The sequence below is a fragment of the Lactuca virosa genome, chromosome 4 (genome assembly GCF_052849685.1).
Source record: "Lactuca virosa cultivar CGN04683 chromosome 4, Lactuca_virosa_CGN04683_v6, whole genome shotgun sequence".
Lineage (NCBI taxonomy): Eukaryota > Viridiplantae > Streptophyta > Magnoliopsida > Asterales > Asteraceae > Lactuca > Lactuca virosa.
The window spans coordinates 198,032,694-198,046,428 of record NC_136429.1 but is presented as its reverse complement, the minus strand read 5'-3'; positions in this window follow the sequence as shown (position 1 = coordinate 198,046,428).

Below are 13,735 nucleotides of genomic sequence, written 5' to 3'. Positions count from 1 at the left end.
TTTTTTTTAAGTTAACAAATAGAAGTTCAAATAATCTAAAACATATTATATCTTACCCAACTCATACGTAAGAATCGTACATAAAAATAAGTAAGCAAACATAAAAAAAATGCGTCGAAACGTAGACAAACTAGAATTTATACCGACGCATACATAAAAAAATTATGTAATTTTAAAAAAAAAAAATTAACTAACAAAAATCTAAATTTACGTCGCAACGTTGTCACTCGAATTTATATTGATACATACATAAAAATAAGCATTTTAAAAAATTAGTTTTAAGTTAACAAACGAATATTATTAAGGAAAATCAAATTATATATACTACATGGGATAAACATACAAAATGGAGGTGATGAAAGTGATATTTTATAAAGTTCAAAAGGAATGTAGGTATTTAAAAAAGTAGATGGGTTGAAAATCATTTCATACAGTGGATGGGTGCCAAGTGTTATGAAAACATCCATCAACATTGTGTAACATCCTGTTTCCTGTCATTTCTGGGCTGTAAGACGGAAGTCGATTGTGTAAGGTTTTGGGCCTTAAAGATGCAAAGTTTAGTCCTTGTGGAAGGAGGTAATGTTAGTTAAGAGATTTAACCCTTGAATTATGTTTTGGGCCGAAACAGAAATGCCATAGGTCGGTTCTTGCATGAAATATGGATTTTTGTTCGAGAAGTTTTTAGTCCAAGATATTTAGATAATATTTTAGAGCTCTTCAACACCTTTCCGTGGATATAAAGAACGTCGAAAATGGAGTTGGAACGAATAAGTTACGAACGTTTGAAGTTAGGCGAGTTTTGGGTTAGCCGTGAACGTTGGGCGTACGGGGAGTACATTGGGCGTGCGGGGAGTACGTTGAGCGTACTAGGGCATCCCTAGTACGTTGGGTGTACACGATCAGTGCCCAAACGCTTGGTATATTTTTCAGTATGATGGCTATTGGAAGTTCAGGATTAGGAGCTAGCAGCACTAAGAGGGCACGTCTGAGTGAGGAGGAGATCCGTGGGATCATTGCTACAGAAGTGGCTGAGGCGGTCAGGGAGGTTACTCCGGAGTTGTTTGGGTTGGTCAAGACTGCCATGATCGAGTTATTCGATGATTGTTATGATGCACTTTCTGAGGCTGTTGTTGTTGTAGCTTCCGTGTCAGTTGTTGTCGTAGGGGTCTGAGGAGAAAGAGATTTCTAGTACCGGGACTTCGATAAGACGAAGCCTCCGGAGTTTGATGGGTTCAAGGACCCGATTGTGGCGATGAGATGGTTGTCTGATGTGGAGGGTTGTTTCTTCACATTTTCTTGTCCGTATGACCAGAAGTTCAAGTGCGCCCTGAACCTTCTCAGGTTGGGGGCGAAGGATTGGTGGAGATTGGTGATTAGTTCTTACACTCCTAAGCAGAGGGCTACGGTGACTTGGGAGCAGTTCTCAGAGATGTTCCATACGAGATATGTCCCGTTGGTGGAGAGGGAGAGATTGGCCCAGGAGTACATGGATCTGAGGCAGACGACCGAGTCGGTGACGGAGATCACCAAGATGTTCACTGAGAGGGCTTTGTTCAGTCCTGAGTTCGCTGCTTCAGAGAAGGCTCAGATGAATTGGTATTTGAGTATGCTCAATATGGACATTTGACAATTTGTGTCTACCCGACGATACAATACCCACGTTGAGCTTCAAGATGTCGTGAGGAGACGAGAGATTGAGATAGAGACCCAGACGATGGAGCAGCATCGGGCTCTGGTTCAATTCCAGCCTGTAGTGAAACGGTTCAAGTCCGCTGGCCAGAGTTCGGGGGAAGCTGAGGGTAGGTGCAGATCTTTTGTATGTCATAGGTGTGGCGAGGATGGCCATTTTGGTAGAGATTGTAGGCGGAGTGCGCGAGTTTGTTTCTATTGCGGCCAGGAAGGCCACATCAGAGCTCATTGTCCTTTTATCGTTTTCGGTGAGGTGTTAGATCCTATACCCTTGTCGTGGCAGTTACCCGACGGTCGTCATGGTACGACCGAAATCCCACAGACCGAGATTTGAGTTAGCAGTTCTTCTACTTAGCAATTGCTGCGGTATTGGTATTCATCTGTAATTCTTGTTTATGTTTGGAAGTTTGGTCGTAACCTTGGATGATCAATTGAATGAAATTGCCTTATTAGATTTGTTTTAATTAATGGATTAATTATCTTGTCCTCGATTGTATGCATGTTGGAATCCCCGCCGGATATGGGGAACCCGATGGATACCCGTTTTGTAAGAAAATCATTTGTTTTTTTGTAAATCTAAAGAAAATAAAAAAACATAAAAAATAATCATGACAAATAAAATGTTGAAATGATCATCCTTCATTCTCAAAATCATTACAAAAAATCATTACACAGAATAAACAGAAGATTGGTTTATGAAGGATGATCATAAACCAATCTTTTGTTTGATTGTGAGGGTTGTTGATCTTGAGTGTCACTACAATAAATCATTACACAGAATAAGAATTACAAAGACGGAAATTCAGTTATATAGTTAAAAATAAGATGATATTCAGTTATACAAAAAGAATTAGGCAGAAATTATACCATTCAAAATTAGATGATATTCTATTGTATAACATGCAGCCAAATTTCATGTTATTCAAATTAATTGATTCAGGCAAACATGATTCTACGAACATTAAGAATGAATTACACAAAAATATGATAATTATCGATTATACAAATGTTCAGACCTTGAGAATTCATATGATTATTGATTATACAGATTTCTTTTTAGAAATTAAGCCATTTTGGTTATAACATTTGGGTTTCTACCGATTGCAGGTTTTAATGATTAATCTTGAGTATATCCCTAAAGTTCAACAAGACAATCAGGTCTCGATTAAAATAAATGAAAAAAAATTGTATATGAGAAATCAGATTTCAACCAAAATCATACATATTACATGCATAAAAATCCATACACGACTAAAATACATGAAAGAATCGTACATGAGAATCGATTACATAGTACAGAGAATCGATTATCACTAATTAGACATGAGATTGAGTAATCGACTACATAAAAACAATAAGCAGGTGAAAGTTCAAGTCAATCGATGAAACAAACTTACCTCGGGTTGGGATTTTGTGGTGGAAAAGGAAGATCATCCATTGAAATTTACTCCTGAATCTTGATACTACTGTGTCGATATCTAGGGTTTATGGAGAAATAAATAATCGATGAATAAATATTGGGTTTTGTTCTTGAAGAGTAAAGACATTAATGTCTTGGTGAAGCGTGAGAACTGAGACGTGAGAGAAGAACGAAGAGTCGATTGCTACTCTCGAAAAGATGAAAACGGTGGAAGTCTTTGAAAAAGTTTATTAATTACTTTTACAAAAACAAAATATTAAATATAAAAACGGTGAAGATCATCCACTCGAAGAGTAATCGTGGGAAAATAGGTATTGGTATCTCTGAAAAACTTTAATTACAACTAATATATATATATATATATATATATATATATATATCAGGTTTTAAACGGGGCGGATAATACTATGTCCGTCCCCGCCCCATCCCCGCTTCGGGTAAGATATCTAATCCCCATCCCCGATCCATTACCCGCTAAGGCGGAGAATCCCCGATCCGTTCGGGTCGATTCCCCACGGGTAGCGGGGAATCCCCGACCCGTTTGCATCCCTATTCACGAACTTGCTGGAAACGGAGTACTGTGCCGGCAGGATCCCTATAAAGAAAGTCGCACAGAAAGATAAGACTACTTGGAATTCGGTGGGAATCCACAAAGACAGCGTAGGAGATATCGTCCATTATACTGCAATATGGTGAGCATAGCCATGTCTGATGAAAGAGCCACCTGCTGACCTAGTGTTGACGAACAAGTTCCGGAAGCATGCGAACAAGACTTGGGATCGCGCGTGGTTATCTGAAGTGGATTCTCTCTTTTGTAGTAGATGCCGAACCTGCTGCCCCATTGACTAAGAGGGGGTGGGCGCAGCAGCTACATGGACCCCTTCCTTTTTGTTGTTGTCGGCGCTTTCCTGGGCCGAGCCAAAATTCTTTATTAGAAAGGGCAGGCAAAGCCCGAAGGCTGCTATCCCAATAGGCCAGCGAGGAGAGGGCCCGACAATCATACCACCCCGCGGTCGAAAAAGCGTGTTCCCTTCAGATAAGACGCACCGTAGGCCATCCTCGGCCTTCTTCGTTTTTGATGAAAAAAAAAGAAAATCTCGATCTCCGAAAGCCTATTGAAATTAGTTCACAATATTAATCACCTAATTGTTTGTCTATCAAATATGAAATACAACAATTTAGTTATGTTTGGTATATCATAACTAGCTTATAATGTAACTTATTTTTTGAGTTGTCCTGGTTGTTATGTTTTGCAATTTTAAAAAAAAAATAGTTTATAAACTAGTTTTTTTAAAAGTTACTTAGTTCAACGTTTGAACGCACTTATTGAAAATTTTTTGAAATACTTTTAAATAAACTATTTATCAATAATTAAAAACACAATCTTAAATATGTATTTTTATGTTATTTTAATATTTCAACTAATTTTACTAAATATTATTTTTTATCATTTAGTTTATCAGTTTGTAGCTTTATTTCAGCAATCTTCTAACTTTTTTTCTAGTCCGCCATATGTATTTATTTTAAAATGACTAATTATCTTTATACTCGATTTTTATTACTTAACTAGGTGTCAGACCCATGTATTACATGAGTTTATTTAAAAAAAAAAATTAAATATGAAATTTTAACAATTTGAAAAGTTTGAATTTATAAGAAAATTGAGAAAAATGTTGAATTATTAAAATTAATGAGGTTTTAATTTATTGAATACATTACATATATAAACCATTTCTAATAAATACCTTACATATATATTACCTTACATATTAAATGTGGAATTTTAATTTAATAAAATGAAAAATAAAATAAAATGACAAGTGGAAAATAGAAAATTCAAAAATTCTAGAAAATGTCATGTGTCCAAATGAAGGAGAAGAGGACATCTGGCAAAAAGTTCTTTATTTATTAGGAAGGACAAGGTTAGAGATCGATAGAAACCACAAGTTTATATGATAGACAATAAAAGTAGATTGATAAAATAAGAAAATTTTAAAAATTCAATACTAAACTATATTGGAGTATGATTGACAATGTATGATGATATTATACTTTAATAAACAAGAAATACTCTAATAAACACCTTACATATATATTACCTTACATATTAAATGTGGAATTTTAATTTAATAAAATGAAAAATAAAATAAAATGACAAGTGGAAAATAGAAAATTCAAAAATTCTAGAAAATGTCATGTGTCCAAATGAAGGAGAAGAGGACATCTGGCAAAAAGTTCTTTATTTATTAGGGAGGACAATGTTAGAGATCGATAGAAACCACAAGTTTATATGATAGACAATAAAAGTAGATTGATAAAATAAGAAAATTTTAAAAATTCAATACTAAACTATATTGGAGTATGATTGACAATGTATGATGATATTATACTTTAATAAACAAGACCGTAAAACTAATGCATTCAAATAGTACAAATTTAAAGTATAATGTTTAAAAAGTTTTTATTTTGTAAGTTGAATGATGTATAGAAATATTTAATAAGGAAAACCTTAACACTTAATAATGAAAAGTAAGAATGGATAAAATGATATTTTCATATAATATATGGTAGCTATTATAAATGCATAACTTCAAAAGATATTAGATATGAGACTTAATTTTATTTAAATGATTCATAATTTTATTTTATTTTTTATTTTTTAATAGAAGATGGTTAAGATGATTGTAAGATAATATGATTTAAATAAAAAAAAGTATGCATTCCAAATGTAACAAGAAATCAATACTTCAACGACTTAAGTTGTAACTTTAGACTTGGTGACTCAAAATATGTAAACTTTTTTTGTTCAAGATAGACGACATTTGAGATACAAAAAACCGACAATATTATATTTATTTATAAGAGATAAAATATGTAAAAGGTAATGATTAATGACTTCAAAATTTAAATCTTGATTTGCTGTTTAAAATTCACAATATAAATATTGATATTTATATTTTTTTTAAGTATTAGACCGGAGGGTGGGTACATGAAGCTTTTTTCACTTTTTGTCTGTCACGTTATCCTTTCATTCACTTTTCTTTCCCTCACCAAAAGTCAGGGTGTGTGCAGAAAGTTTCATTCACTCTTTTTTTTAAACTAAAAATAATTGATTTTGATGATTTATAAACTTTTTTAAATGAATAATAAACATAAAAATTATTTAAAAATAAAAACCACTTCATCAATTAAAAATGGGTAAATGTCACTGTAGCCCAACCAACTTACATGTTTTGGTTTAAAAGGTCCATTTTGTTTTTTTAGTAGTCTAAGTGCTTAAACTTTGATTTTACCTGTTTAAAAGAGGAACCACCATATTTCTTTCCGGTTTACCGGTTACCATTCGTATATTGGCTTTTCTATATATTTTTTAGAAGTTAATTAAAACAAATTCTTAACTTTTTTGGGTATGTCGGTACAAAGAAAGGAAGAGAACGTGACCCTTCACTTCAAAGAGCGGCTTGTCGGACATGCTTCTATGATATTCCGATTGAATGTTAGATCTGGAAAAAAAAAGAAGGAAACGTTCTCTTCTTCGTCGTCTGTAATAGGAACACAGCTGCCATTGTGGTCGCCCCCAAATTGGATGGTGGTGCAGGAAACGTTCTCTTTGCTTGATTTCAACAGCCGATGAGTTCATCGGAGGCGTCGTCCACCGCCAATCTTTCTTAGATTTCTTCATTTGCATATATACCAAGTTTATTTAATGAGTATTATACTCTTAAAATCCATGAACAAGGTGAAACATAAACAGAGGATTATTTAAGATTCAAACCTGGTGGTTGGTTCTGATTCTCTCCAATTGATTAGATCTCATGGCTGCATCGTTATCCCGGTAGGCCCTGCCACCACTCCGATTTGATAGATTATTTGCTTCTCATCTGAGCAATTTGCACATGTCAATTTACATGGATTCAGATCTGATTATTCGACAACTACAACGGGTGGTGGGTAGAGACTTATCATGGTGGTCAAGGAGTTACTACAACTTTGTTGATCGGGACTTGAAAAGCCATATTCAATTGCTAAAATGGATATATCCTGTTGTACTGCCAGATTTCAAACCCATGTTCTTGTTGACATTTTGATATAGGAGGTGTGATGTGTAATGTAAAACAACATATCTTCCCACAAGACTTAGTAAGGACCGGTGTGGAGTTGAATATGTCATATAAGCATTGAGCAAAGCATTTTTTCTTTGTCATGCATTTCATCGAACAGTTGAGGTGCGTAGCTCATCTTCTTCCCCTGTTAGCCTGTTTGAAGTACCATGGCTTGAATAACAGGCACAACCATTACTACTGAAATTGGGTGCAGTTTAGGACCATTTGAAACCTAATAATATCCAATCAAATAAAGACTTTGGGTATGTAGCAGGGGCAGTAAGAACAGAAACAACATGTATAGTTCCATGGAATTAGAGGTGTAATAAACATATTCTTTCTTTTTGCCTTAGTGTGCTTGACATTTTTTGCGTTTTTGAGGTGCTACTGGGAATTGTAGAGGTTAGCGGGGGAAGGAAATGGGGGATTAGAGCTTTCCGTCGGCGTGGAGAGAGAGAGAGAGAGAGAGAGGGAGAGAGAGAGAGAGAGAGTGAGTGAGAGATTAATGGATGAGGTGGCAACGACTGGCATAATTAACCTGCTCATTAGGAGGTGATTAGAAATGGGTTCACCGGTTGACCCCTTCATTTCTCTTAAAGGGACCTTTTAAACACTAAAAACATGAATTTTTACCCTTAGAATGCACAAAAATAAAATAAAAGGGACCATCTAAACCAAAACATGTAAGTTGGTTGGGCTACTGTGACATTTACCCATTAAAAATTACATAAAAAGATACATTAAAATAAGCAAGATTAAAAACAAAAAATCAATAAATAGAAAACAACAAAGTAATAGCTTTGCAGAACTTGTATACATACTCCCGTACGGTACGCTCGAACATCCTAAAATATTTGTCCTATTTTTCTGCACTAATGTCGTATGCTAAGTGACGAATTGTGGCCGTGCATTTTTTTTAATTTGAGAGAAACCTTTTTTACGTCTTCTATCCAGCTTCCATTTGAATATGGAAAATGGCATTCTAAATCGCCAACAATACGTAAGAATAGCTTCTTCTTCATCCGGAACCGCCGTCGAAACTTTTCAGCGTACACGTCGACGTCATCTGCAAACTAGTCTTCTACAAGACGATTGTGCCTGATTTTGTGATTTCTATGCAACGGCGGTTTTCTTGTTTTAGGTCGTGGACGTGAAGTTTGGCCTCGTTGGTTTTGAAAGTATGCAACAGTCTTCGCCATGATGGAATCAACAAGCAATGCCTCCTCTTGAGCCGTCAAATCGGATGACGAAGATGATGACTTTGTGTTTTAGTGTCATTTTTAGAGAATATGAAGAAATGAGTTAAAAATAACGTTGGGTTGGGTTGGTATTTATAGTGGGGAAAAGAAATAAATTTTTATATATATATATATATATATATATATATATATATATATATATATATATTTGACAAATTTAAACATATTACCGTTGCCAAAAAAAATAATAAAAAAAAATCAACCAATAGGAAAAGAGAGGGTGCGGCAACCGGTTCCTTCACATCCTCCCCGCACCACCATTCTCGCATCGCTGGTGCGGTGTTTCGGTGTGCGGAAAAGCTTCCATTGGCTCCACCCCGGTGCACTTCGTTGGGTCTTAAATGTTAATGAATTTTTAAGAATGTCACATGACATTATTAGAATCATACTCTAGAAAATAGAGAAAATTGCAAATTTAGCCAAATACGCTAATTACTTTGTGGGAAATAGCCAAAAAAAAACCAAAATTGCATTTTTAGCCACTAAAATCGCAGATGGGTATAATCCATCTGTGATTTTGCCTTGCCATCTGCGAACGTACAAGTGGCTAAAACACAGACGTGCTTTAGCCACTTGTACGTTCACAGGTGGTTTTTTTTTCGCTGTATATATACCCCCTTTTCCAGCCTAAAATCGCAGATGGACTATGTCCATCTGCGATTTCCTCTCTGTTCACCTGCGATTTTGTGTGTGTGTGTGTGTTTTTTTTTCTTTTTTAATTACTTTGACTACGAAATTGATAGGGTTTGACTACGAAACACCTTATTATATATAAATTTTTTCAAAAAATTATCATTTTTTGTTGTTATTTCTTTGAAAATTTTGTTTAAAACATCTATAAAAAATGAATGAATATTTGGTTTGCGTTGTAACTGGGGATGTGGAAAGAGAGAGAGTTTCTCTAAAAAAGATAGTGAAAAATGAAGAAATTTTTTTTTTTTATACTAAATAGCTACGAAATCACAGATGGAATGTACAAAATCACAGATGGAAATGCGAAATCCCAGATGGACTTAATCCATCTGCGATTTTAAGGGCTAATTTTGTAATTTGGGTTTTTTTTTGCTATTTTTCACAAAGTAATTAATGTATTTGGCTAAATTTACAATTTTCTCTAGAAAATATGGTTTGATACTTAATGATGTTTATTTATTAGTAGTATAGAATATACAGATATTACCTAATTGACTTTAAAAAAACTACTCTCACAAAATAATCATTTTTTCCTCAAATAACCAATTTGACCAAAATAGTAGTTTTCGAACATTTTCCAACTCTTAACACTAACATGGAGAGTCGCATGTCAGGATTTTCAAATATGTTTTACTTTCAACTTTTAACTCTTTCTGACGATTTCGATCTACATTCTTAGACTTTCGCATCTTTCTTCATAAACCCATCATCCAAAAAATGTATGTTGCTTAAATCCCAACTTTTTAATATTAAAATGTCATCTTTTTTTTTTTTTAAATGTTTTTGAGAAGTCCGAAAATGGGAAAAAGAAGTCGAATATTTGCATGAATGCTCAACAAAGATTGTTGAGTTTTTCTTGTAAATGGTTCCTACACCAGTTGGCTAGCATAAATTTGAAAAATTCTTGTAAGCATTTTTTTTACATTGTAATGTTACTGTTTTTGTGGGCACTAGCATGAATACTATGAGTTACAAGAACTTTTTTAGGTTTATGCTGAAATCTGATATTGTACATCAATATGTAGGGTTTGTTTGGCAAAAATAGTTGTTAACTGGAAACGGGCAGCGAATATCCGATAGTGTGTAGCTGGTAGCGGGTATCTTGTAGCTGAAAACTATATCTTTTATTTGTTATAGGAGTGCTTATCAAAAGTAGCTGAAAGCTTTTAAAATATATAAAATTACATAAAATGATAATTGTTTAAAAATAAATAAATTCGTAAATATATTTTTAAAGGTAATTATAGAAATTGATTTCAAAAGCTCAATAGCGTTTTGTTAAACGCTACATGAGGTAGCTTTTAGATTTGGAGCGTTTTGTTTAAACTTAAAGCTAAACGATCGTACCGCCAAACGAAGTTTTTGTTTAAACTAGAGCGTTTTGTCAAAAGCTAAAAGCTATAAGCTCTCAAACGTTTTCAAAAGCTCCCTGCCAAACACGCCTGTAAAATGATATATATATATATATATATATATATATATATATATATATATATATACACTAGCCGTTTACCCGCGCCAAGCGACAGGTGCAAATGGTTTTTTCACAAATTAATTTTTAGTAGTGATTAGTTCTTTTGCGCAAATAGTTTACTACATTTAAACAATTATCAATAAGAGTAATGATAGAGTTGAAATCAATAAGAATTAAAAATACAAAGTTTGAATTCTTTACAAATGTACATGAATACACGATTGATTATACATTATTAATCGTACAACACTTCTTTATGCACCATATTTGATGTATAGACTTTAGAGCAGTTGAATTGTTCGTCATAATTCGCTAATACTTTTGTATTGGCACGTGATATCCCTCAAGTTAATGTCACATAAAATTGGTCATGCGATAAAATCAATTCTAGATGATAAATACCAACAACTATTTCACATCTATTAATTTCGAAGGATGAAAAGATTGCATCACTCAAAGCATTCAATATCATTTCTTTTTCAATGAATGAAATTACCATATCATCAAGGATGCGGATATAGTTTCTGTCCATCGTTTCTTCAACTACATCACCGACACGTAATAGAAAGTATGAGAATCATTGATCGGTTAGTGCTCTCATATTTAAAGTTAACTCCATCACTCAAAAGTTTAGCTTCAACAGATAGTGTAGTTTCGTTTTAATGGGAAGGAATATAATTTTGCTTTTGGCGATTACTTTCACGTCGATTGGATGTTTAGGGTCAAAAAGAAAATGTATTATAATTTTGACTTAAAAACAAAATCACATCATATTTTGTGTTAAATAATAAAAAAAAATTAGTGATTACGTATATTGTCAATAATATAACCAGCTGGATAATTGAAAATTTCTTTAATATATATATATATATATATATATATATATATATATAGTGATTTGATGCATATATGAATATACCCTAAACCCAAAACACCAAATAACAAATTTACCAAGACCACTCTTAATTTAAAATTTAAATATACATATTTTTTGGTTTTAAGTTTTTTATTTTATACATGCCTGAAATTACAACGTACTTTAACAAAACTATAAAAGTCAGACGACATGTTGGCTCTTTTTGGGAGTGTAGATAACATTACTTTAGTCTAATCGTAAGGTAATAAAACTTTGGGGCCACCATTGAAGTAGCTAGTGTCAGACATTAATAGTCTAACATGCAAAAAATTAATGATTACAGGAATGAAAATAGGATGTTTAGTAATAATAAAATAAATGAATTAAGAATTATGTTCTTGTGTAGCTTGGATTGAAATCTGCACTAATAATAGTCAACTACACATAAAAACACAACCAAGAGAAAAAATAAGTTCTTATTTGTGTAGGTTGGGTCATATAATGAATCAACACAAAATCTTTAATATATAAAATACAATTACAAAACTGATAGAAAATTATTTTAATTATAAATTACACTTAATACTTTTCTATGAGAAAATAACTTATCAATCAAATTTAAAATATTCAATTCAATTAATTAATTATTGATAAAAAGGCAAAATTTTATAACTAAAAACTTATTAAAACTTATGGAAATGAATGTGTAGCACATTTTAATACGACAACCTGCATAAACAAACACTGTGAAACTTAGGTTTCAAAGTTAATAACATTTGCAACCATTTGAATAAAATAATATTCATAAATACAAAATGTACCTTTCATTTTCAATATAAATTAACCTGATTATTCAGCCCTCCAGGATCAACGCCCACATTACAAGGTTAATTAGTCAAAATCTTAGTAAGAATGAAGCACATTTTAGTGAATATAAATACTAAACTCGCCTCAAATTTTATTATTAATATAGTTATTCAAATCATACATACAAACATATAAAATCACATATTAAATGATAATGTACTTTCATACAAGCAAGGAGGCTTAATGAGCCGAATAGACTTGTAACCCTCACCAGAACACCCTGGAACAATGAAAACTATGTACATATATATTGAAAAAGACCATGTAACACCCAAAAATTTTAAACAAATTTAAACTTTTTAAAACATGTCAAGATCATCAAAACATTACAACTTTGTTTCCAAAATATTATTTATCAGAGTATTCCCAGAAACATAAACATACTATGAGGAGCTGTACGATCATGCCTTCGCCTTGCCGCGATCCCCTGATGTACCTGAAACAATAAACTGAAACTGTAAGCCCGAGAGCTTAGTGAGTTCCCCCAAAATACCGATACACATACAGTTCACATAACCATGTCATCATTATCATATCATAACCACTAAACAGAACAACATATAACTGGTCCACAGCCCTACAGACTGTAATACCCACGAGCCCACAGTACGAGTCTCCCTTAGCCCGTAACTGGAATGCTCCCGAGCCCACAGTACGAGTCTCCCTTAGCCCGTAACTGGAATGATCCTAGGGTTTGTTGGCTACCGCACGAAGCAGTACAACCTCAACCCATCCCATATAACAAACACATAACATAACCACTGAGCATGCAATAATCACATAACATCACAGGTAGTCCTACAGATCTACCTAACTTGGCATAACCACTAGCATGCAATACTAACTTGTACTCAACCTCTAACACTGCTAGGATAATATATCTAATGGGCCAGCCTTGGTGCCTTAGACCCCTTAGTATAGTGAGGATAACTCACCTTGCAACTGTCGTCTGAAACTAGAAAGCTCAACCCCCGGATCACCAACACGAGCTCCACCACCTATAGTTACCATAAAACCCTTTTTCATAAATCTCCAAATTACCAAAATACCCTCAGAAGTCAACTGGTCAACCCTTAGTCCAAGTCAAAGTCCACAGTCAAAGTCAACAGTCCATGTTGACTCGACTCGTCGAGTGCAGTTCACCGACTCGTCGAGTCCTTCCTGAACTCGAGAAGTCGTGAAATCCTTGATTGGCTCGTCGAGTTCCCCTTTAACTCGCCGAGTTCATACGTGTCCAAGAATTGGGAGAAACCCTAGCCGACTCGCCGAGTCTAAGGCAATCTTCAACGGACTCGCCGAGTTGTTCATCCAACTCGTCGAGTTCATAGCCATCTTCAACGGGCTCACCGAGTTGTTCATCCAACTCGCCGAGTC